Below are 26,293 nucleotides of genomic sequence, written 5' to 3'. Positions count from 1 at the left end.
ATAGCATCGACAATACTTTCAAAAGAGAGAGAAATTAAGCTATTGACAACAGTTGAGGACCGGATTTTCATGGAGCCGGTCCCCCCTCCAGGTCCCCCCTCCAACAGGCTTTGTATTATGGTTTCTCCCATCAAGAGAGACATTGTACAATACAATTCTTTGTGTTCCTTCAAGACTAGCTAGTGCAATGAAGATGGAAACTTCATGCACTAAGCAAAACACTTAACAAACACAACTTGAATTATCTCCGTTCTCAGACCCAAGACCTCACACACCTTCGAAGATGGTGAGAGCTAGCAGGGTATGAGAATAGATTGAGAGGAAGAAGGAGTATCTTACGAGAAAGATGTACATCTCCTCACATAATCACTCATATTAGCATAGCTTAGCTTAGTAATTAGCTTGGTAGAGAAGATGAGCATGCATTGAATCTTGGCTCTTGGTTGGATTTGCATCCACATGCCAAGAGAGTGTTGATGTAGGCTTCTATCTCGCAAGCTTGGAGTAGGTGATGAGCTCTCCATTAAAGCTTGGGAGGAGATAGAGTATTCTTTCTTCACACATGGTCAAGTGTGTGTGTGTGTGTGTGTGTGTCAATGCCAAGAAAAAATCAGCCCCCTCTCTCTCTTGGGCGAGCCCTTCCTGCTAAATTGGTCTGGCTTTTGCCTCATTGGACCTCCCCAAGTCAAGCCAATGGCTGTTAAGCAACATAAGTGATAGCCTTCTGACATGTGTCCCCCTTTCCCCTTTTGTGAGAGCTTTAGGTAATTAAATAATTAAACTAAACTCTCATTGGACCCCTTTGCCTCCTGGCCAATAGGAATCAGGCAAGCTATTGGGCTCCTGAATGCTCATTGGACCCCTTGGGAGACTGCCCAATAGTCTTCTAGGAGACTTAATTCTCATTGGTTTCTTTTATTAAATGTTTTTAAATTAATTAAACTAGATTTACTCTAGCTTAGTTCTCATTGGTCCACTTCAAGGGTCTTCCAATAGGAATTGGGCACACCTTGTGGGCATCTGGCCTAGGGAGCTGACATGTGTCCCTAATTCCCTTTGTGTAAAGGGAGCCTCTGTGTGTGTGTGTGGCTTTCTCTCTCATCCCCTACTAAATGGGCTCGCCCCCTCCTTTGTAGGCTTTGAAGAAGACTTTTGTACACACACTAAGCATCCAATTTTCCCTAGGGTTGACCTTTGGACACAACCTTTGAATTTTGGAACCTTAGCATTTTGGAAGTCTTAATGGGCTGAACCTTAGGGTCTTTTTAGCCCATTGTTGCACATGGCTCTTTTGCAGATGGCCCCCCCCCCTTTTGATCCCTATTTTCCCTCCTTTGGATCCCTACTGTGGCCGGTCTGCTAGCTTAACCAATATTCTAGCTTTTTCTCCCCTGGTACCTCCCCACATTAAATGATCAGTTTAATATGAGAAAATCATTTAGGAGAATTAGATATTGATTATTATGACATTTTTACTCCCTCTAGCAAGGCATGGGATGTAAATAAAAAAGCATCTCTGAAGATTCCGGGCAATAGTACTTCAAAGCTAACAGTAGAACAACATAGAGAGCGTAATTACATAGAAGTATGTGCCCACGATTTAGGAAAAAGCCACTATTGGCAAATCTTGGCAAATGCAGGTGAAAAAAAGCCAGTATTGACGAATCTTGGCAGATGCGGGCATAAAAAAGCCAGACTGGAGGTGCCAATTGCAGTCCGCCCCCCCCCCCCAACACACACACACACACACACAGAGAGGAGGGGGGAGGGAGATGCGAGGGCGATCGATGGGGGCTATGGGTGCCGAGAAGGTAAACTGTTTTTTTTTTAAAACTTTATGGATCTCTTGAGACAACATGAACTGTTGGATGTCGGGTTGGCTAGGTGAATTTAACTTTAGGAGATCACGCGAACATTGTGCATTCGAATCTCTCATCCACCTTTTACTAGAGATCAATCTTAGCATAGCATTGGAACTTGAGGATGGGACCCGAGGAGGTATCCCATGAAGTATTGAATATAAAAAAGGTTGTATCTTAGCATAGCATTGGAACTTGAGGATGGGACTCAAGGAGGTATCCCATGATGTATTGAATATAAAAAAGGTTGTACAATATGTACCCAACATAATGATATAATTTAAACCAATGTAAATCTAAGGTATCCAAATTCACTCTTTCTTCATTCTGTTTTGCCCATCCTCTCCCTCCTCTAGCCATCCACGCTGGCACGGATAGCTAGAGAGAGATTCTCTAGCTATTTTTGCAATTGTTCTCCACTCCTCAAAACAACTATTGTTAAAACATAGTTTATACCCAAATTTAAGATATCCAAATGAAATCTAAAAAGATGCCAACTCTTCCATTTTGAAAGTTGCATTCTAAAATTTTATGCTCAACGGAGAAATTTACACTATAAATCAAGATAGGTGACCGATGATTTTGTGTGTGTGTGTGTGTGTGTGTGCTTCTAGGAGTTTGAAATTAGGTATCAGTTATGCGTATAAGCACTTATACGCCTAGGCTTTGTATTTGCAGTGCATTGTATATCAGAGAAACATCCTCAAATTTTTATTTTTTTTCCAAAGAATTTTGGCTAGAAGAGTATCCTTTTATCTTTAGAAACAAGTAAGCAAATATTTATCACTAACATGATGCCAATTGCCCATAGGTAGTGTGGGTAGGGAGCCCTCATAGAAAGAGTGTACCTATCCATGTACATGGGTCACAAATGGGAAGGGCCTTTAGTATATGTACAAATGAGGGGAAATAATATTTTTAAGAGTTATTATGGGTGAGAGGAGGAATGGATGGAGAGGTCGCCCATACGTCCAAGCAACACCATAGAGCCTAAATCATCAAAGTTAAGCCTCATTCTTGCATGCCCACCAACGTGCATGATAGGATGTGCACCAAGGCTCATACTAATTAGCCCACCTTTATGGTTGGACCACCCATTTTCTTGCTTGTGAAAGGGGCCTTAGCGAAGCACATGTTGTGTTTTCCCTTTTGAGCATGTTGTCAAAGCACAACTAATTTTGAAGAATACTAACTTGGTATTTAACATTAGGTTGGTAACCGGATAGGGCATAAAAGTGTCCTAAGATTTTGAAAAAACTTCGATGCTCTTAATTAAAAATGCCTTCTTGAGATTAAATCTAGAAGACCTAATGATGAGAAAATAAGTAATTTTCCAAAATCCCTCACCATTCCATCATGGCAAGTGCCCAATCAAGTCCATGTACTACTTCATTTTATTGAAACAAAAAATTCTCAACCTGTTGTGGTGCCCACTAATGCCTTCTACACATGTGCCACAGTCCACTGATGCCTAGTATCACCCACAACTTATGATCTATCTGATCCCATTGTGTATGCTATTGATTCGTGCAGCTCAACCCCCCTTCTATTATAGCTTGCCCACCTTCCTTGTCAAACTATCTTCTCTATTCACTTATGTGCCTACAAATCTCGCTCGATTTTTGGTTTGCTCGGAAAATCTTGCTCGGTGTTTGGTAGGACTCGGATATACCTATGGGTGATCTTGCAGAATGCATTAAAGATACATTGTGCGAGAAGGGTGAAATAGTGCATATATAACAAAAGTGACTTGATATATGCTCTTTTGATAGGACGTGTGTCACCCACGTTGCCACAATTTATAACAGAATTTAGCAAGAGAAATTATTATTGGTGCATCCGTAAGAAAATTTAAAATGCTACCCAAGTCTCTCTCTCTCTCTCTCTCTCTCTCTCTCTCTCTCTCTCTCTCTCTCTCAGAGACTAGAGAGAGAGAGAGAGAGAGAGAGAGAGAGAGAAGAAGAAGAAGAAGAAGAAGAGAATTTTAAGTCGTAGGAAGCTATCCCCAAGAGAGAGAGAGAGTGGTGAGGGATGCCAACAAGGGAAGGATAGAGAGATTGTGATGTGTGGCCTATGGAAATATATAAGGATATACACACACATGCACACACACATACATACACACTTAGGTACGTACACACGTACTCACATGTTTCAGCTTCAAATTTGAGCTCTTATTTAAGTTCTACTTCTACGAGCAATTGGGGTTCCCACTTGGGATTGATTTCTCCTCTAGCTTTTTGACCAATCTCTACCGCTATGTGATTTTTAGAGGATGTGTTTGACCCATTTAACTATGATATCATCTTAGATGACAAAGACAAACAAACCAAGAAGAACCCGCCCATAACATAAGTTAGAAGACATGCTACCTAAACTCGGAGGATGATCACGTAATCGCAAGGGATTAATTGACCCCTCCAGAGCCCAATGCATCAAAAACTGGATCAATGATGTGAACCTACAGCTTGATTACATCTGTTTGCAAGGACTTAATGCTTCTGGTGACACCCTCAATTCAAATCTCAAAGAGCAGTGCCAATCACAAGTGGTTTTCTATTGACCATTTTGCAGGTAAAGGAGGAGCCACTATAGGGATTACACAAAAGTACAATAATGTGGTTACTTCAATCAAAGTCTCAAAAAGGATACTGGGTAGTTTTCACCCTCAACAACCCCCTCAATTACACTTTAATCAGTTTGTATGCTCCCAATTCAAGTACAAAGAGAACCTTCTGTTGGCAAGAACTTGCTAATTTGTCTAACCATATTCTGATAGCAATTGATGTCATAAAATATAATATCTAACCAACCCAAATGATTTTCTCATATTAAACTGATCATTAATTGTGGGAGAATAAACGGGAACAAGGGTAAGAATATAGACATGTGCCATTACAGATCTATCTCAACACGGGGCCAATGGTAAAGGGGTCCAAATGAGAGATGGTATGTCAAAGAGCAAGGCTAGCTAATGGACTTAAAGACCATAGAGTTAGCTTCATTAAAGACCTCCAAAGGATAGTGTTAAAAGTCCTTTGACCTTAGGTAAGCTAGGGTTGTGGTTGAGGTGGGAACCCAGCCCAAGCTTGAGGTGCTTGTCGTGCTTGTTGACTAAGGTGCTTGTCGTGCTTGCTGACTAAGGTGCTTAATGACTAAGGTCCTAAGGTGCTCCATGACTAAGGTGCTGGAGTGGGTAAGGTATTCAAAAGTCAATGCATATCCCTACACAAGGAGGGGGGTGAGCCCTCATTGTAGGAGCTAGAGAGAGAACACACACCCACACATAGAAGGCAAGCTTGGTACAAAGAAAGCATCTAGGACACTTATCAAGCTCCACCTCATGTTGTCCTCCATGGTATGACTAAAGCCTATTGGGTGACCTCCCAAGGGGCCCAATGATAATTTAGTTAATTTAATTAATTGTTTATGCATTTATCAAGTCCTCTCTTTCAAAGGGAAAACGAGGACACTCGTCCCAAGGATACCCTTGTTTCTTGATATGCACTAAGTATGTGATTGGCCATGCTTGAGGAGGTCCAATCAAATTCCAGATAGTGCTTGAAGAGGGGGTTGACCAAAGCAAGGAGGGGGATAGCTTGGGGGGTACTCTCTCCTCTAAAACCATTTGTATTAGAAACAATTGCTAGTAAATGTGGTGTTGTCCTTCTACATTAGGAAAGGCCAATTGCATAAGTAACAAGCTTGATTCTACATAGCAAAATTATTTGGCTTACAAAAGAGAAATCTATGCCATAGTGCTTGCTTTGAAAACGTGGCAACATTATTTGTATGGAGCTGAGTTTGAGATTGTGTTTGACCATGAAAGCAACAAAAGAGATTTGAAGGGTTGAAAGGTCAGGTGAGTTGAGATTCTTTAAGATATGATTGTTAACCACCAGGGTCCACTTCTAGTAGTCATGGACCGGGCTTGTCGTTCCAATAGGAAAAGGGTAAGAGTGATCACCGATGAGAGGCGCACTCTAACTGGAACATTCAAGGGTTAGTTGGCTAAGCATGGGCACCCAAGTGTGAATGGGCGAGCTCATATAAAATTCACCTAAACCTAAAAATCACTCATTCTCTCATTTGTGTAATTGAAGAGTGCTCTTGCTCCATCTCCATCTTCTTATTCATCTCGTTTTGTGTGTGTGTGTGTGTGTGTGTGTGTGTGTGTGTGTGTGTGTGTGTGGGACAGAGAGAGTGTGTGTGATCGAGCATTACGATGGCACGGCAAGGGCGAGGCAGTTGAGCACGGCATAGCAGTAGCTCCCGCTTCTTCGCGGTGAAGAATCCTCCATGAAGGCAAGCATAGGGTGTTGAGTGATACACCCTTGCTCTCTTGAGCTTGCTAGATTAGTTTGGTTGTGTGCTGGTAGCCATTTGTGGCTCACACACAGTGTACGACAAGTCCCTTGCTTTGACACGTGCATGTTTTTGGCACCGTTACCGGGGAAATGCCCTGCACTAAGATCAAATAGCACTCTATGCTACTTTGTGGTGCATTATGAAATGTAGGAAAGGTAGAGAAAGAAGGTGTGTGGCTTGTTGAGAAGGATTTGTGACCTTTTTTTTGTTGCAGTGTACTGTTTTTGTTAATAAGGTGTTGCAATGTAAGGTATTGTGTTTTCTGTTAATAAGGTGTTAGCTTTAACGTATTAGACATTGCAAGGTATTGTGTTTTCTGTTAATAAGGTGTTAGCTTTAAGGTATTAGATCTATAATGTTAGATTTGTAAGGTACAATAAGTAGATATGTTAGTTAATTAGTTGTTGTAGTACTATGTTAGTGTGTAACAGTAGCTCTATTAGTTGCAAGTAGGTAGGTTAGGTGTGTGTGTGTGGTTGTGCGCGCGGCGTAGCCGTGGCAATCTTATCCAAAATAAAAAATAAACAAAATAAGAAAAATTCAAAGGTAGGATCGGGATCAAGAACATCCCTTAGGCCCAAGCCCAAGCCCACGCTCAAGCTCACGCTCAGGCTCAGGCTCCAGGCCTCAGTCACCCTTTGGAATTACTTATTTTAGTCTCACGCCTAAGTAAAAATTGACCCTTTTAGAGCTTCGGGTAGAACACTGTGTTGTAAAACATACCGTGACCCTCTGAACGATATGCTCATTTTGAGCTATCACACGCTCTAATCCAAAAACTGATCGTAAAAAGACAATTAAAAAACATCAAAAAACAAGTGAAAACGGGGTGCAAAATGCCCAAAAAATCAAGTGGTTAACCTTCAAGGGTATTTGGCGATGCGGTCAATTAAGTTGTTTAATCACGAGAGCCAAGTATTTCATGTCCGAAGGATGACTAGAGGCTATACCTAGAAGACCTCGTAGTTAAGCTACGATAAAAGGAATTCTCATGAAATCATCGGCTGACTTATTTACTTTTCTTTGACCCCCCAAAGTCTTTTTACATTGATTCAATTTTTATGTTTGTGCTTATTTTGTATGCCTTGGGTTTTCTTCTTTTCAAGGAAAAGCGCCCACGTTGGGAGCCTCTAGGGCTCTAGTACCATAGGCAATATATGTGAGTGAAGTACCAAATCAAGCTGGGATTTTTCTTCTAGCTTAAGATTTTGCATTGTGGCACTTTGATTTTTTTGTTTGTTCATTTTCAGCATTTTAATTTTGTAGCTTTGGGGGGTCACATAACATTGTTACCCTCCCCAGGTTCATCACACTAGTAAACTCCCTTTATAATACTTAAGCTAAAGGTCAATAGGGACTAAGCCCATTAGAAATCCCTAGTACATTGCACACAATGATGCCTAAATCGGATAAAGAACCTAAGTAACCATTGATTATTAGGAAGGCATTTCCCATGGTATTAAGAGAAGATCTCTAATGCCTAGCTTGGTCAAACTAGCTTAGTTAGACTGGTTGCTTTTTAAACCTAGACAAGTGATTATGACAAAAAATTACATTGAATTTAATGTTTGGTACTAAGAAAATGTGCTGAATATTATGCTATCGATCACAATTAAAGTAAACAAACATAGATGCAAAAAAGATAAAGGATAATGCTAATGGGTAAGAAACACTTGTTTATGTTGATAATCGCGCTTGATTTGAAAAGTGAACAAGAGAAAGATTCCATGAAGGTCCAAATCCTAACCACAGCAACACATTCCTGTACACACTATCAAACACAAAGAATACCTCTAGGAGGCACATCAATGGGAAAAAGGAACTTTGCTAATCACTAAACTCTAAAACAGAAACACTCTTATTGTACTAATCCTACCTACCCTCCATCACTCAAGTGATGAGGATCAAGGTGTTTGATGACATAGGTTTATGTTTTAGTGTACCGGATGTAAATGTGTAGGTCTGGGTCAATGTTTTGACTTTTATTGTGCACACTCGTTTGCTAATTGCTCTTGCTCATTACTATTTATTGTTTTTTGTGAGTATAAGGCTTTATATACATTCCCTGAGATCGGAAAGCTCAAGGGTCATGGAAAGAAGGGTAAGAGGGAAATAAAGGCTGACATGAATGAAGACTTCCCCCTTCCTTGGGTAGATCATACGTTAAAAGGATGTCATCACCTTTTGGAACTAGTTATTCCAATTGGTAATAGGTGAGGATTTTTGCCAATAGTTCTCTATTACCTTGGGTGCCTCATTGAGTTGCAAGGGTGGTAAGATACTCTCCCATGAACGAACTTGAAGTAGTGCATCAGGTAATAATTGAACAATGGGTGGTGTCAAATCTTTTGTAACTTCATGGAGACTGCCTATGGTAGGTGGAGGCTGTGTAGAAGCTTTTACCTCTATGGATGCATTACATGAGGAGCTAGAAGCTTTATTTGTTTTTTCTATGGTTGAGTTGAGCAAAACAAGCCTTTCTCGCTTGAGAACCCATACTAGCTCCGGATCCGGTGTATAGTGTTTTGTGATTTTCCGTTTCCCATGATCTTTCATCGGCTTTGTCATCACACGGTTTGACTCACATGGGTCAGGTGACAGGTAAGAACACAATCTACGTTTTGGCACCCAGATTTGATCATTTCCTTGATAGTAGCCTTGGGCTTCCAATAGTCGTTTAGGAATTGAACACCACGTTTCCTTACATTTCTTTGAGCGAGTGGGACATTTCTTACAAGGCTTCTGTTTTTTAGCATCAACCATGGTCGCTAAAAAAGATTTAGGGACCCACTTGTATGTTTTCTTTTGTTATATGAGTATGAATCTTGTCAGAAGCTATATGCATTGCTTCTACCATATTTAAGGGTATGAGTGGTGGCATTTCATCCCCCTCAGGTGTTACCCAGGTCGTCCCCTGTTTTCCCAAGTGTCTAAGGTTGCTGCCACGTGAATCCAATCCACATTGTCCGACTCAATCATCCCAGGTAGTACGTCCATATAAGGAGAATCTTCCCCAACATCAGTGTCCGCTTTACACGTGTAACAATACTACAATAGGGCCGAGTGAACTATGGTGTCAGATCCATGATCAATTATAAACCTATTTCCTAGGGGATGTGCTTGACCAGTTACAAGATCCACTCGAATGACAGAATCTTGGAATTGCAAGTAGACATGGTTTTTAGACCAGTCATGCACCATTTTTGCTTCCCTCATGAAAGGACGTCCTAAGATCATCTCGAATGCCATAGTGTGCTTGGAGAAATCCACAACAATGAAGGTCATTCTTATTTTATGTCCAAATACCTTGATCTTGAGATCTTCCAGAATCCCAATAGGTTTAACAATAGACCCATAGGCCATCTTTACTACTATGGTTGTGGTCCCAAGGTAAGGTCATCCCATAGTTTCCCATCAATTTTTAGTCACAATGCTAACACCGGCGCCACCATCAAGGATTCCCTTCACAGTTAATCCCTTAGAAGTGATTGGGATGGTTGCATTGGATTCATCTCCCTCAAAGTATTGTCCCAACTTGTTAACAGGTATTTCTACCACAAGGTTCTCATCTAGGTTGGGTTGTGGATCTAAGTTTTCCTCCTCTATTGGCATCTCCCCAACTCCATCCATCTGTGCAAATTGTGGTAGCACAACCTTCATTTCTCCATTGAGAAAGCTCGAAGAGCTGAGACTAGCTCAGGGTCTTTATATAGTTTGGACATGATGGTGGTTCTAACTTCTAAAGACATGAAATCCATCAATTTGGCAATGTTTAACGACACCTTTTTTCCATTCTACGGACCTATCATCAAAGTTTCTATAGTCATGCTCAATACTGATACTATACACATGTTTTCTTATTTGCCTTTGGGCCATTGGATTCAAAAGAAGCCATAGAGCATGTCAAAAGAACAATGGATCTATTACTAAGTGGAACCTTGGGGACAATGATGATGTGCTAAATACAGCAAACATGAAAAAACTGGGTTAAGCATTATGACCTTTATAATCCCAAAGAAACTACTCAACATCTAGCCAAATTTATAGTTTATGATTAGATATGGTTACTACCTACAAAATCCACACAATTGGCCTAAGAAACTAGCAATATTGAGAAAGTTATACTTACTACACTAAAATGTCTCGTATTCTTCAACAATAAAAAAACTCAACCATCATCATATACTATGTTATATAGCATATTCGGCTCCCCAAAACTCAAGGAAGATTAGATTTATGTTATACATGCCACTTACACAATCAAAATTGCATTTGGATATCAAGAAAGCCACCCAAAAAATCATAAAAGTGCTAATTTTGGCCAAAAAAACAAGATTATGCAATTCTTGTGAGTTGGTCATAACTTTCACTTTTAACACTTAGTTCTCCCTAGAAGCATCAAAATATGTTGAGAACTATGAAGGCTTATCCTCTAGCAATCTAAACCTCACAAACATGAAGTTTAGAGTGGTATAGTTTCAAAAATTTGAGAAAAATCTAGAAACAGGACCCATTTTTTCACACAATTTAGGTTTAAAGATGTTGTACAACAGTAAAGTTAATGGTGAGATCAATATTCCAAAAAAATTGTCAAGTTTTTTTCAGCTCATAAGACAACTTTCTGGATATATAGCACCTAGAAATTCATTCTTACAGTCTTCAAATAATTCAAGCAAAATGGTCACTTAACAGGACACAAAAGTGTCCAAGGACATAAAAATGTCTTGTTACCATTCTAGTGTTAGGGACAATCTATATTACTCTATTATGGGGAAGCAAATTCAGGCATGCCAGGTGGCACTAAAGAGATTTCAGGGGTGGTGAGCCGGGAGCTGCTGAGAATATTGGTGAGCCCTTTGGGAGATGAACATCCACTTATGCGAGGGAGGCGAACACGCTACCGAGAGAGAGAGAGAGAGAGAGAGAGAGAGAGAGAGAGAGAGAGAGAGTTGATCAAAGGCAGGCAAAAGTGATTGCATGCTCTTCGGGTGACAGCTTGACGAGAGCGTGAGCCGAAGACGTTAAGAGGGTGGCGAAGGCTCGAAACCCAAGATCCTGGAGGAAATTCAGGGAGGTAGAATAGGCTACCTGCACATGGCGATATCTCCCACTCCTCTTGGAATCCAGCCAGCCAACTCAACGCAACCTCCTTGAGCCGAACAACACTCTCGACTCCCGAGTCCCCATTCTGATGAGCCAGCTGCCTATTGCACACGACGACGGCCACGATGTCTTATACTACTCACGACATAGTCCGTTTTTTGTGTTGGCCCATCTTGGCAGTTTCATGTGACGTGTGGCCTCCTTTATAAGGATCTCTTCCTATATGAGCTTTGCCTCTCTCCAGCTCTAGACCTCTTGCACGCAACTCTTGCTTGTAGTCTTCTAATGTACTGCAATGCAATCTCACACTTGAGGTGCAAGCACACAAGTCTAGCTGTGGGACGGGCTCACATTGCACTTGTAAAGTTCTGCACCCACCTCTTGAGGTATTTTAGGAAGGTCGTACTCTTGCATCCATGATCAATATAGTGCTCTTTCGATGCACTACCGCAGGGAGCCAGTACATCCAACTCTCTCTCTCTCTCTCTCTCCCCTAGGCAAGTTGTCTGTGCCCTCAAATGTGCCTTTCAAGCTTTGATTGAGGAGGTGAACGTCTTCCAATTCTTTGGCATATTAGCACTGAGGGCCAATGATCTCATCTTTGCCTCGTGAGGACCAGCCATGCAATGTAGTTGCGGCATTGTAAGTTGCAATTTTTCCATCATGCACAGTGCTCTCTCTCTCTCTCTCTCTCTCTCTCTCTCTCTCTCTCTCTCTCTCTCTCTCTGTGTGTGTGTGTGTGTGTGTGTGTGTGTGTGTGTGTGTGTGTGTGTGTGTGTGTGTGTGTGTGTGTGTGTGTGTGTGTGTGTGTGAGCGCGAGCACAATAGCGAAAGGGGGATGGTTGAGCAGCTCGATGCAAAAAAGAAGGGGGAAATGTCCTGTGGAGCACTAGCTAGAGCTGCCTTGCTAGCATCACCCCTTCATTTGCTGCACCTTGCTAGCATCGCCCCTTTCTTCATTATATGCTTGCTTGCTCTAGCTAGTGCTCCACAGGACATCTCCCCCTTCTCTTTTGCATCGAGCTGCTCAACCATCCCCCTTTCGCTATTGCGCACAGAGAGAGAGAGAGAGAGAGAGAGAGAGAGAGAGAGAGAGAGAGAGAGTGTTTGGGTGGATCCATGTTAAAAAATCCAAACCATTACCACCATGCAAAATAAAAAAAACAGATGGAAGACTTTTCATTGGAAGCTAGACTTAGGAATTAGGATGATATATGATTTCTTAGAGAGAGAGGGAGAGGGAGAGTTAATGGAAACTATTGAATCAAAACTACCCAGAGCTTCGATGTCAGTAATTGCCATTACAAGAACATTCAAAATTCATTTTTCTAAGGGTGTGTTTAGAGTGCATGCCCTCCACTTTTGATAATCATGTAATGAAATTCACATTGCGGATCCTTACGCAACGGATAACTTAGCCCAACAAGAGGGCTATTGAATCTAACTTTCCGCACAAAGAAACCTTTAAATCCACAAAAGTTGTAATCATGTTATGCTTGCCATCACTTGCAATCCTTGGTTTTCAAAATACCTTTCTGCCTTTTAGAAGTAGTTGTTCGTGAGTTCAACCTCTTTTTTTGCTATAATGGAGGACAATTACACACGTTCATATTCCTAATCTAATAGTGGTGTTGAGGCAAAGACAAAGCTATTGAAGATGGCCACAAGGATTGAGGTGGTGCTATTGATGGAGTCTGAGGGGCCACGGTTGTTTGTAAGCGTTTAGTTTGGCAAGTTGTAAACAAGAGCCGCACCTTTTAATTATCAGCTATGTCATTGATGAGAAACTAAATGCTATTAACGGACCCCTTATGCTTACTATCAATAGTAAAAGAGGTCGTGAATTTTATATTGGTCGTGTAATCCAATGTCAATCATTGCTCCATTTGGCACCATCTACTACTTGCAACTAACTACCAGTAGGTTGAGTTTGATTTGAGACTCACACAATGTCAAGGAGCTCAATCACGAGAGGCATTGCCACTTGCCTGCCAATCTCAAGTTGCAATGCCAAAGAAGAAGAGAAGTTTTAATGTTATAGGAACACCAATAAGAGTATTCAAAGGAAGAGTGTTGAACTCAAGGAATGGTAGAGAGAGAGAGAGAGAGAGAGAGAGAGAGAGAGAGAGAGAGATGGATATTTTATTATCGTCCACGGAGGTCAGATATGACCTATGGGACCAAAGACAAAACATTACAAACATGGGGGGATTTTGGGATACATCTCAGTTAAGGACTGAGGGTCCAAAAAGAAGGTGAAATAAAATAAGATGAACAAAATCTACGCAGAAGGGGGTGAGGAGGGAGCCGGTTTGGGAGTTCAAAACTCTTGAATAATGGCTTTAACTCCTCTATAGACTTTCCATTTCCCTGATGTGCATGCTTCTCGCATTTTTTGTAGTTCTGCCTTCTTTGCTTGAGTTGCGTGGGTGTAAGATCTTCTGCAAACCACATTATGGTGTCCTTGAGAGAGAGAGAGAGAGAGAGAGAGAGAGAGAGAGAGAGAGAGAGAGAGAGAGAGAGAGATTATAGAAGCCACTATTCAGGCAGGGCATGTGGTTGCAAGCAAAGGTGGTTGACAACGTGAGTCGAGGATGCTAGGAGGGTGCTAGGACCCAAGATCTTGGAGGGTTGATGGGAGGTGAATAGGTAGCCAAAGGCTTGGTGGAAGATAAACAAGCATGTGCACATGAACACACACATGCACACAGAGCGGGGGGGACGGGGGGCTTTTCAGATCTCCGCCATGAGGAGGTGTAGAGGAGGGAAAATACTTCTTTCTATAGACTTACACTGAAAGAAGGACCTCATGGGTGGTGGCTAGCTTCATTGCTTTCTCCTCCAAGATGACCTCTTCTCTTACCCTACCCTCTCAAGCCACCTCATTCATGTGTATGTTGCATATGGGCGCTTGCTAAAATCAACCCACATGTTCCTTCAAGCTCTCCTATCCACCACTGTTTTTACATGGAGTTCCATCATCTATGCATTTGGAAAACGTGGGGAAGGTGAACACGCCCTCACTCTGTTCATGAAACGTTTTGGGAAAGGCTAAAGCCAGACAAACATACGGGCCCAAAAGAGCTGTACAATTTTGGTGGATGGGACGATGGCCTACAAGAGGTCATGGGGATGAATTGCAAAACATCCTTTCCACATAATCTCAAGATCGCTAAAATTTTTGCTGGTAAAGGAGCCTCCGAGTCTTGCCTCTATCGGTGCCCAAGATCCCGATTGTCATGTCTATGGAGACTAATATAGCACATATATCCCCCCCCCTCTCTCTCTCTCTCTCTCTCTCTCTCTCTCTCTCTCTCTCTCTCTCTCGGGGAGCCCACGCATGCCAAATCTGAAGCTCATCTATGAGTTAGCCTTCCCATGACCAGTTTACACCTCCAACCTCCTTTCTCACGAGCTTGGAGCTTGGTTTGAGAAGTACAATAAAGTACAGCTTGGTTTGTAGCTACGGGCATGCTAAACCAACTTCAACAAGGCCAACGGCTATGTGTTCAACATTGCAACAAAGAAAAGTTGATGGTTGGCGACATCTCCATAGCCGAAGGCTTGGTGGAAGACGAACAGGCGTGTGCACTTGCACCTGCACACACACATAGAGCCGGGGGGGGAGGGAGGGCTTTTCATATCTCCGCCATGAGGGGTAGAGGAGGGAATATACTTCTTTCTATAGACTTACATTGGAAGAAGGACCTCATGGGTGGTGGCTAGCTTCATTGCTTTCTCCTCCAAGATGACCTCCTCTCTTACCCTACCCTCTCAAGCCACCTCATTCATGTGTATGTTTCATATGGGCGCTTGCTAACATCAACCCACATGTTCCTTCAAGCTCTCCTATCCACTGTTTTCACATGGAGTTCCATCATCTATGAATTTGCAAAACTTGGGGAAGGTGAACACGCCCTCACTCTGTTCATGAAACGTTTTGAGCAAGGCCAAATCCAGACAAGCATACGGTCCCAAAAGAGCTGTACAATTTTTGGTGAATGGGACGATGGCCTACAAGAGGTCGTGGGGATGAATCACAAAACATCCTTTCCACATAATCTCAAGATCGCTAAAATTTTTGGTGGTAAAGGAGCCTCAGAGTCTTGCCTCTATCGGTGCCCAAGATCCCAATTGTCTTGTCTATGGAGACTAATATAGCACATATATCCATCCCCCCCCCGCTCTGTGTGTGTGTGTGTGTGTGTGTGTGTGTGTGTGTGTGTGTGTGTGTGTGTGTGTGTGTGTGTGTGTGTGTGTGTGTGTGTGTGTGTGTGTGTGTGTGTGTGTGTGTGTGTGTGTGTGTGTGCCCACAATGTTCTCTATTAGGGCTACTACACCATCAGTATCCAACAAATATATCCAACCACTCTCGATCAACTCCAAATGGTGCTCCAGAGCTAGGTGTGGAAGGTGGAAATCATGATCTTTTTTCCTGTGTATGCACAAAAATTGTACCTCCCAACAAACATTGATTGGATGCGTCTCAAACAGATGGTGACTTGGGGTGGGGTGGCTCACTTATCGGGGTGTACATACTCTTTGTGTCTAAATTTGAAGCATGGAATTCCACACAACATGAAGCTGGGAAGGTTGAAGTTGAAGCTGGAGAGAGAGAGAGAGAGAGAGAGAGAGAGAGAGAGAGTTGGGTAGCATTTTAAATTTTCTTACGGATGCACCAATAATTAATTTCTCTTGCTGAGAGAGAGAGAGAGAGAGAAGAAGAAGAAGAAGAAGAAGAAGAAGAGAATTTTAACGTCGTAGGAAGCTATCCCCAAGAGAGAGAGAGTGGTGAGGGATGCCAACAAGGGAGGGATACAGAGATTGTGATGTGTAACCTATGGAGATATATAAGGATAGACACATGCATATACACACATGCACACGCACATACATACACACTTAGGTACGTACACACGTACTCACATGTTTGAGCTTAAAAAACTTTATAGGAATGACCCCTTGGTAAGAGCGAACGCGTGAGCTTGTAAATAATACAAAATATCCCTCTTTTTGTTTTCAAGTGGTCTGAGGGTTTAACCCCAAAGGTGAGAAGCCATCCAAAGCCAAAGTCCCCATTTGGGTAGACTTCCCTAACTTCCCAGTCGAATTCACCCTTGGCTGAAAGACATTGGAAATAGCTTGAAAGGATTTGCCCTGTTTGGATTTCTTCACTGATTTTTTCTTATTAACCTACTAGAAGAGTGGATCATTAGGGACCAAATTTGGGTAGTTCTTGATCACATGTCCCTATTTCATGCATTGAAAACATGCATTAGGTAGATTTCTATATAAGACTCTTGAGAGCGGAGCCATCTACTAGTGGAATCTCTAATAGGAACTTCAAATTTGAGCTCCTATTTAAGATCTACTTCTACCAGTAGTTGGGGGTCCCACTTGGGATTGATTTCTCTTCTAGCTTTTTGACCAAGTACTACCACTATGTGATTTTTAGAGGATGTGTTTGACCCATTTAACTATGATATCATCTTAGATGACAAAGACAAAAAAAAAGACCAAGAAGAACCCGCCCATAACACAAGTTAGAAGACATGCTACCTCAACTCGGAGGATGATCACGTAATCGCAAGGGATTAATGGCCCCTCTAGATCCCAATGCATCAAAAAGTGGATCAATGATGTGAACCTACAGCTTGATTACATTTTTTTGCAAGGACTTAAAGCTTCTGGTGACACCCTCAATTCAAATCTCAAAAGGATCAGTGCCAATCACAAGTGGTTTTCTATCGACCATTTTGCAGGTAAAGGAGGAGCCACTATAGGGATCACACAAAAGTACAGTAATCTGGTTACTTCAATCAAAGTCTCAAAAAGGATACTGGGTAGTTGTCACCCTCAAAAACCCCTTCAATTACACTTTAATCAGTTTGTATGCTCCCAATTCAAGTACAAAGAAAACCTTCTATTGGCAAGAACTTGTTAATTTGTCTAACCATATTCTGATAACAAGTGATGTCATAAAATCTAATATCTAACCAACCCAAATGATTTTTTCATACTAAACTGATCATTAAATGTGGGAGAATAAATGGGAACAAGGGTTAGAATATAGACATGTGCCATTACAGATCTATCTCAACACGGGGCCAATGGTAAAGGGGTCCAAATGAGATATGGTATGTCAAAGAGCAAGGGTAGCTAATGGACCTTAGAGTTAGCTTCATTAAAGATCTCCAAAGGATAGTGTTAAAAGTCCTTTGACCTTCGGTAAGCTAGGGTTGTGGTTGAGGTGGGAACCCGGCCCAAGCTTGAGGTTCTTGTCATGCTTGTTGACTAAGGTGCTTGTCGTGCTTTTGCTGACTAAGGTGCTAAGGTGCTTCATGACTAAGGTGCTAGAGTGGGTAAGGTATTCAAAAGTCAATGCATATCCCTACACAAGGAGGGGGGTGAGCCCTCATTGTACGAGCTAGAGAGAGAACACACACACCCACACCCAGAAGGCAAGCTTGGTACAAGGAAAGCATCTAGGACACTTGTCAAGCTCCTCCTCATGTTGTTCTCATGGTATGACTAAAGTCGATTGGGTGACCTCCCAAGGGGTCCAATGATAATTTAGTTAATTTAATTAATTGTTTATGCATTTATCAAGTCCTCTCTTTCAAAGGGAAAAGGAGGACACTTGTCCCAAGGCTACCCTTGTTTCTTGATATGCACTAAGTATGTGATTGGCCATGCTTGAGGAGGTCCAATCAAATTCCAGATAGTGCTTGAAGAGGGGGTCAACCAAAGCAAGGAGGGGGCTAGCTGGGGGGGTACTCTCTCTCTCTCTCTCTCTCTCTCTCTCTCTCTCTCTCTCTCTCATTGTTTGAAGTGTAAAGTGCAAGAGGTCTATCTCCTTCTCCAACTAGTAGGGAAGTTGAGAGCCTACACCAACACTCTTGGCTATGGAATGGAAACCCAACCAAGAGTCATGCTTCAATGCTTAACCTTGCCATCTTCTCCATCTTCATTACTATGCTATTATGTATGCTATCAAGAAGAGTGATGATAAGCAAGGAACTATTTCTTTCTCCTATGAATGTTTCTTCTTCCTCTTTCCTATCATCATTCCTCGTTAGCTCTCTCCACCTTTGAAGGTGTTTGAGGCCTTAGAACTGAGGCTGGGGATGGTTAATTCTTTTTACAAAGTCTATGTTATGCTCATGATGCACGAAGCTTTCCATCTTCATTGCATCACCTAGGTCACAAGGAACACAAAGATTGTATTGTACCTAGTCTCTCTAGTGATGGGAAAATCTGTAATACAAAAGCATATTGGAGAGGGGACCGGCTCCACATAAATCTAGTCCTCAACCATTGTCAAGTTCTCTAAACTCTCTCTCTTGAAAAAGTATTGTTCATGCCAAGTTCATTAAGTTTTATGATTAAGTTGCTACCTCTTACTCTATGTTCTCAAAGTAGTCTCACAAAAATGCTCTCTTTAGCTCTGCTAGTTTTGCTATTTCAAAGTTCATAGGCCATTTCAATTACATTGGTATTAGAGGTATTGGTTTCTCTTTTCTTGCTTAAGAAGAGAGGTCCTTAAGTTGTCCATGAAAGGTTGGGCATGTTTATTGCTATAGGGTAATTGGGACAAGGATCTAATTTCTTGGTTGATAAGGACTAAGGACTTAGTTCGAGGTACACTGTTGGGAACTATAGTCTTAATAATGGCCTTTGGATTAACCATTATTGAGCTACGAGCAAGCTCAACAGGAACCATAATCAACCGAGCAATATTAGACCCTCTCCACTAGTCTTTTCAATCAATAGTGTCTAAACCACGGGTGTGGCTGCTTGAGAAGTGATTTTTAAAGGTAAAGAAGAGTAGCGACTAAGATTTTTGAGGGTACTAAAGCACAAAGTAATCTACACATAAGTTTAATTAGCATGGCCAACAATAACCAAGAGAGTAGAATGAACATTGATAACTTTGATATGGGCAACCCTGCTTTGCAAGCCAAAGTTACTCAGAAACTTTATTCTTATGGGATTTTCCTTCCTCTCCAAGAGGAGAGAGAGCTTAGGACGCCTCTTGATGTGGCTCCACGAAGATGGCAGTCTAAACGATCACCAACTCTTCCCAAGAGGAAATGGTCAACCCACACTCCTTCTCCTTGTCACTTTGAAAAGGAAGAGAGAAAACAAAGTAAGAAAAGGGTAAGAAAGAGGTCACCCTCTTCTCCTTCTTCTTCACCTTCCTCCTCTTCCGACGAAAGATATAGCTATTATCCTAGAGAATACAAGAGGGGAGGACATTGCAAATCTTACCCTACATGGCGAAGGTCCAAAAAGCTCAAAAATTTCAAAGAGGAAAGAAAGAGTATCTCTTTTCTCACCGATGACAACCCCTTTGGTGCCACCGACAAAGTATTGGCCTTCATCCAACAATTTGATGTGGGCCTTTGGAGACCAGGGTTTCACAGAGTCTTCCAAGCTACACCATGTAGTTATGCACTTCCAAAAGTTGGCTTGTCAATGGTGGGCTAGCCTTTGTGGCAACAGAGAAGCCCCAAAGACATGGAAAAGTCTACGAGTTTCTGTCATGAAGCAATTCCTTGCAAGAGATGCAAAGGACAAAGTGCCTACCGAATGGTGGAGTTTGAAGCTTCTCTCCCATGAGTCTATCCACAAATATGTGGACAAGTTCTGGGATTCACATCTCAAGGCTATTGTCTTTTAAAAGATAGACTTTGCCATGCAAAAGTAACAATTCTGTGCAGGATTACTTGAAGAGATGGCCAAGTACGTCAACTTCCGATGACCTAGTTCTATTACCGAAGTAATCCACCACACCATGGTTTGTTTGTGAATCAATTTCCAACAAGGGGCTAGAAGGAATTTCAAGCCCATGGAAAGCAAAGACAATAGTGATGCAAAGGAAAAAACCAATGCCCAAAATTTTTCCCAAGACAACTCCAACAAAACAACAACAACAATCAGTTCAAGGAGAAGGGAGTTTACAAAGGTAAAAACAAACTCTCTTATGAAGAGCCAAGGACCATAAATGTTTTAAGTCTGGGGAGCAAGGACGTGGCTATCGTTCTTGTTCCAAGAGAAATGCCCGCAATGAGACTCCTAGGGCTTAAGTTCCAAAAGAGGATGCTCATTGCAAAGGATCACATATCTCCTATGCTTGGGAAAAGGTAAGGGAACATAATGCCTTCATCTTGTTTGACCCTGGCTCTACTCACAACTTCATATCAATGGAGTTGGCCACGAGTTGGACATTAAAGCTTTTGCGATGGGAGATACTATACTATCGTTACAACTTTCAAGGGACAGCAAGCCTCCGTTACTCCCTTGATTCGGAAGTTGAGACTTCCTGTCCAAAGCTATGTTGACAAAGAAGATTTTTTCATCTCTTCTCTCTCCAACATGAGGATGCTATCCTAGGGACACCATGGTTCAACCGCATGGCTACCAACATGAAGTTCCTTGAAAGGAGAATCTACTTTACCTACAAGGAAAAGAGCATGTATATAGATGCTAGTGAGTTTGGTCGTACTATACCACTTATAAATCCTCCTGCTTTTGATAAATCAATGAAAAGCTTAGTTTTTGCGGACATGATTTTAATCAAAGAGTCCTTAAAAGGTCCTAATGTTCCATCAAATGTAAATGATAGGATTCAAGAAGAGTTAGACTTATCTAATTTTCTAAAGGGATTCGAAGATGTGGTCATCGATGATATTCCTATGGACTTAGCTCCAAAATGAGAAGATGATGACCATTGAATTGAGCTCCTACCAGGAAGCTCACCTCCTAACAAACCTCCTTATTGAGTTTCCCAAGCTCAACAAGAGGAGACCATGAGGCAAGTACAAGAACTGGTAGACAAAGGGATGGTGAGGCCTAGCTCCTCTCCCTTTTGTTCTCCAGTCCTTTTAGTGCAAAAGAAAAAATGGTACATACCGCATGTGTTGACTATCGAGAACTAAACCATATCAGTATCAAAAATAAATTTCTTGTACCTCAAGTAGAAGATCTATTTGATAAGCTACAAGGCTCTACCTTCTTCAGTAGGATTGACCTTAAAAGTAGCTACCATCAAATAAGGATAGTGAATGAAGGTATCCTAAAGACCGTGTTTCGTACAATGTTTGGTGTTTATGAATATCTACTCATGCCTTTTGGCTTTACTAATGCACCAGGTACGTTCAATCATTTAATGGATAAAATCCCAATCGCAAATTCACTGGAGTGTTCTTTGATGATACCATCATCTACTCCAAGTCCTTGGAGAAACACAAGCAACATCTTCAAGAAATTTTTCAAGCATTGAATGAGAACAAGCTTTTTATCAATCAAAAGAAAAGCGAATTTTTCCTTCAAGTGATTCATTACTTAGGTCATATTATCTCTCAAGATGGTATCCATATTGGATCCATCAAAGCTGGAGGTAATAAAAGCATGGCCTAATGAAAGGAATCTACATGAGCTAAGAAGCTTTATTGGTATGTGTGCATACTATAGATGCTTCATAGCAAAATTCTATCAAATAGTAGGACCATTACATGAGTTAACAAAGAAGAACGTTAAGTACTCATGGACTGCTAAGGAGAAAAATGCTTTTGACAAGCTCAAAGAGAAGCTTACCTCCCAACCACTCCTTATGCTTTCGGATCTCTCAAAGCATTTTGAGGTCCAATGTGATGCTTATGGTGATTGCCTTGGAGCAATCTTGCTTCAAGAAGGGCATGCCATAGCATATGAGAGCCGAAGGCTTAATACAGATGAATGGATCTTGGATTTATGAGACTGATATTTTAGCTATTCTACATGCCCTAGACACATGTAAGCACTACCTATTGAGGACTCCATTTATTTTACGAGCAGACCACCAAAGTCTCAAGTACTTCATGATGTAAACCAAGCTTTTCAACAAACAAATGAGGTGGACAAATTTTCTTTTGCAATTCTATTTTCATATTGCTCACATTGCTGGTAAGTACAATCAAGTGGCCGATGCACTTTCGCGACGACAAAAATTTAATGGGGTGTCTATAGAAACTCACAATGATCTATCTTCTATGATAGATGAGTATGCTATTGACCCTCACTTTAAAGAGATAATGTTAGCCCTTGCATTGGGGAAGAAAGAAGAACCATCACCTTGCGGGATGGTTATCTTCTCCATGGCAATAGGCTATGTGTTACCCACTCCCTTCGTGGGAAAGTTATGTATGAATTCCATGCTGCTTTCTATATGGGGCATAGAGGTATTCAACCTACTCTTCGAGGAGTAGAGACGTACTTCTATTGGCCTATTATGAAAGTGGACCAAGTATGATAGAGGGAAGCAACCTAGATTACTCCAGCATAAGATTAAATTTGAAAATCTAGGCATAAGATTAATTTTTTTTTTGGCCTGTCACCCACAAACGGATGGTCAAAGTGAGATAATTAATCTTACGATACTCAATTTACTAAAGACTTATTTTATAGAAGTAGATCAACGTTCACAATGGGAAAAGTATTTACCTCTTGTAGAGTATGCGTACAATAATGCTATCCATACTTCTATGGGAAAAGCACCTTTTAAAATTAGAGGGAAGACCTAACAGTCCCTTGCTACTTCAAGTACATGGAAAGATCTTCACTGCCAATGAGTATAGCCATGACCTATAAGAATCTTTCAAAAGATTAAGGAAGCTATATCCATCTCTCAACAAAGGCAAAAAGCTATTGCTGACAAGCACAGAAGGGCCTTAATGTTTAAAGAAAATGATTGGGTCTTACTTAAGTTTCCCAAGGCTCAATTGAGACAAACGAGGGCAAAAATCCTACTGGCCATCAAAAGTATTATGCTAAACTAGCAAAAAGATACTATGGTCCTTTTCAAATTTTGAAGCCAATCAATGAGATGATGGCTTATCAACTCAAGTTGCCCAACCATTGGTTTATACACAATGCTTTTCATGTGAGTCTACTTAAATCCTACAAAGGAGATCCACTAAGTGAACCAATTATTGAAGACCCTCCTGAAATCAAAGACCAAGAAGAGGTGCTATAACCTGAGGCTATCCTTCGGCATCAAAACAAGGTACTACGACATGGTAAGATTATCCGATGGTATCTTATTAAGTTCAAAAATTATCCTTCTGAAGATGCTAGATGGACGCAAGGATTACAGCTTAAGGATAGTATGAACCTTGTAAGTTGTCAATGCTTACAATGCAACAATAGGAGTAAGAAAATGTACAAATTTCTTTTAAATGACCAATGTTTTTGTCATGTAAGATTAATTCTCTTTATATTGTGCATACATTTAAGTAGTATGCATGCTTAGAATCATGTTTGTGATGACGACGTCTCTCAAACACCAAGTAGAATTTTCCACTCTACTTTGAGAGAATGAAATGGACTAAAGAGTAGACATGCTTGCGGCAGCTATGTCTTCCAAGCAACAAATGGATTACTCATCCATCTTAGAATGCTATCGTAGTGTAAAAAGGGATCCTATATCCCGCTAAGAAGCATTGACTAATGACTAAGGCTTTATCTCTTCTACCTCATAGTAGAGGACGACTATGATTTCAAGAGAGAGGTAATGTCATACAATCTAATGCTTACAATGCAACAATAGGAGTAAGCAAATGTACAAATTTCTTTTAAATGACCAATGTTTTTGTCATGTAAGATTAATTCTCTTTATATTGTGCATACATTTAAGTAGTATGCATGCTTAGAATCATGTTTGTGATGACGACGTCTCTCAAACACCAAGTAGAATTTGCCACTTTACTTTGAGAGAATGAAATGGACTAAAGAGTAGACATGCTTGCGGCAGCTATGTCTTCCAAGAACCAAATGGATTAGTCATCCATCTTAGAATGCTATTGTAGGGTAAAAAGGGATCCTCTATCCCGCTAAGAAGCATTGACTAATGACTAAGGCTTTATCTCTTCTACCTCATAGTCGAGAACGACTATGATTTCAAGAGAGAGGTAATGTCATACAATCTAATATCTAACCAACCCAAATGATTTTTTCATATTGAAATAATCATTTAATGTGGGAGAATAAATGGGAACAATGGTTAGAATATAGACATGTGATTACAGATCTATCTCAACATGGGGCTAATGGTAAAGGGGTCCAAATGAGAGATGGTTTGTCAAAGAGAAAGGCTAGCTAATGGAGCTTAAAGGCCTTAGGGTTAGCTTCGTTAAAGACCTCCAAATGATAGTGTTAAAAGTACTTTCACCTTAGGTAATCTAGGGTTGTGCTTGAGGTGGCAACCCCGCCCAAGCTTGAGGTGCTTGTTGTGCTTGTTGTGCTTGTTGACTAAGGTGCTTGACATGCTTGCTGACTAAGGTGCTAAGTTGCTCCATTACTAAGGTGCTTTAGGGGGTAAGGTTTTCAAAAGTTAGTGCATATCCCTACACAAGGGGGGGGGGGGGGGGGGGGGGGGGGGGGGGGGGGGGGCTCATTGTAGCAGCTAGAGAGAGAACACACAAACCCTCACACAGAAGGCAAGCTTGGTACAAACAAAGCATCTAGGACACTTGTCAAGCTCCTCCTCATGTTGCCCTCATGGTATGCCTAAATCCTATTGGTTGTCCCAAGGGTTCCAATGATAATTTACTTATTTTAATTAATTGTTTATTCATGTATCAAGTCCTCTCTCTCAAAGGGCAAAGGGGGACACTTGTTCCAAGGCTACCCTTGTTGCTTGATATGCACTAAGCATGTGATTGGCGAGGCTTGAGGAGGTCCAATCAAATGTCAGATAGTGCTAGAAGCGGGGGTCGACCAAAGCAAGGAGGGGGCTAGCTTGGAGGGTATACTCTCCCACACACACACACTCATTGTGTGAGGAAATCCATACACCGAGCGGGAAAAACCGAGCGTGGCATTTCTCCGAGCAAAAAATAAAGAGAATTGTAGCATAAAAAGATTTTTTGTATTAATCCCTGTCATAATGTCAAGTGCAAGCAATCCAAAAAAATGGTCAATCAATAGAAGGTGATCATTATGACAATATAAATTCCTAATTGACTAAGTAACATAAGCTATCAAAACAATGCAAGTATAATTAATAGCCACCCATCTTGCAATGGCAATTGCAATTGCAGTGAATCCAAAAAATTGGCCAATCCATAGAGGACCATAAACCTTAGCTCCAAAGGTCAATGTTATGTTGAAACTCTGGTGTCCCAAACAATCCCGGAACAACTCTACTTTTGTCAGTGTTGCCTGAAGCACAAACTCGTGAGCTATAGAATCCAACCCAAGGACTCAAAAATACACAAAGTAGATGTGTTTACGATGCATGTACGTGAGGCACTTGCTGTCTCTTTTCTGGAAATCCTCGCAAGTACATCCAAGGAAGTTTGCAATGGTCATAGCATAAGTAACCCCCTGTTGAAGCAAGCCAAGAGTGCTAGGTCATGAAAAACATGAAACACATTAGGTACCAATATATATACCCTCTCTCACTAGTAGTGCTTGCATGCTGCAACCCAATGCTATCCTCTCACTAAAGTCTTTGGTTAACTTTGACCTCCATCTGAGATGCTTTCCATCTCTGAATCTAGAATGAAAAGAAATAGGCTGTGTTTCGCATTGCCCACTGGGCAGAGGTTGTGTTGTGTTGATGCATTGCTGCCGTGTAGCACAAATCCATTTTTTTGCAGCATCTCAACCTCCCATGAAAGCAGATAGGTTCCTTCTTCCACGACCCACATCCTCGGGGCTGTCCGAAGAGGTCCAATAATCATCTCGTCAATATTCCATGCATGAGTGTTACTCTCATTCCAAAACCATATGAACCCCTCCACAATTCCTCTTGGTTTGACACCCACATCACAATATTTTATCCCCCCCCAAAAGCAAGGGACATGAATATTCACCATTGTTCACATTATCTAAATTTTTGTTTATGGACCTACCACAGCGTACTTTCTCTCCAAGAAGAACACCAAAACACGTCATTTTTCTACCAGGGTCTCTGCGCC

At 41.3% G+C, this 26,293-nt stretch overlaps 1 pseudogene; it reads right to left on the bottom strand.

The window, feature by feature from the left end:
• Positions 1-26,293, bottom strand: part of LOC147432091 (uncharacterized) — a 76,960-nt pseudogene that overhangs the window by 1,460 nt on the left and 49,207 nt on the right.

The sequence above is a fragment of the Adiantum capillus-veneris genome, chromosome 20 (assembly GCF_014529385.1).
Source record: "Adiantum capillus-veneris isolate H3 chromosome 20, ASM1452938v2, whole genome shotgun sequence".
Classification (NCBI taxonomy): Eukaryota; Viridiplantae; Streptophyta; class Polypodiopsida; order Polypodiales; family Pteridaceae; genus Adiantum; species Adiantum capillus-veneris.
The sequence above is the reverse complement of the archived record's forward strand: the minus strand, read 5'-3'. Positions and strand labels throughout refer to the sequence as shown.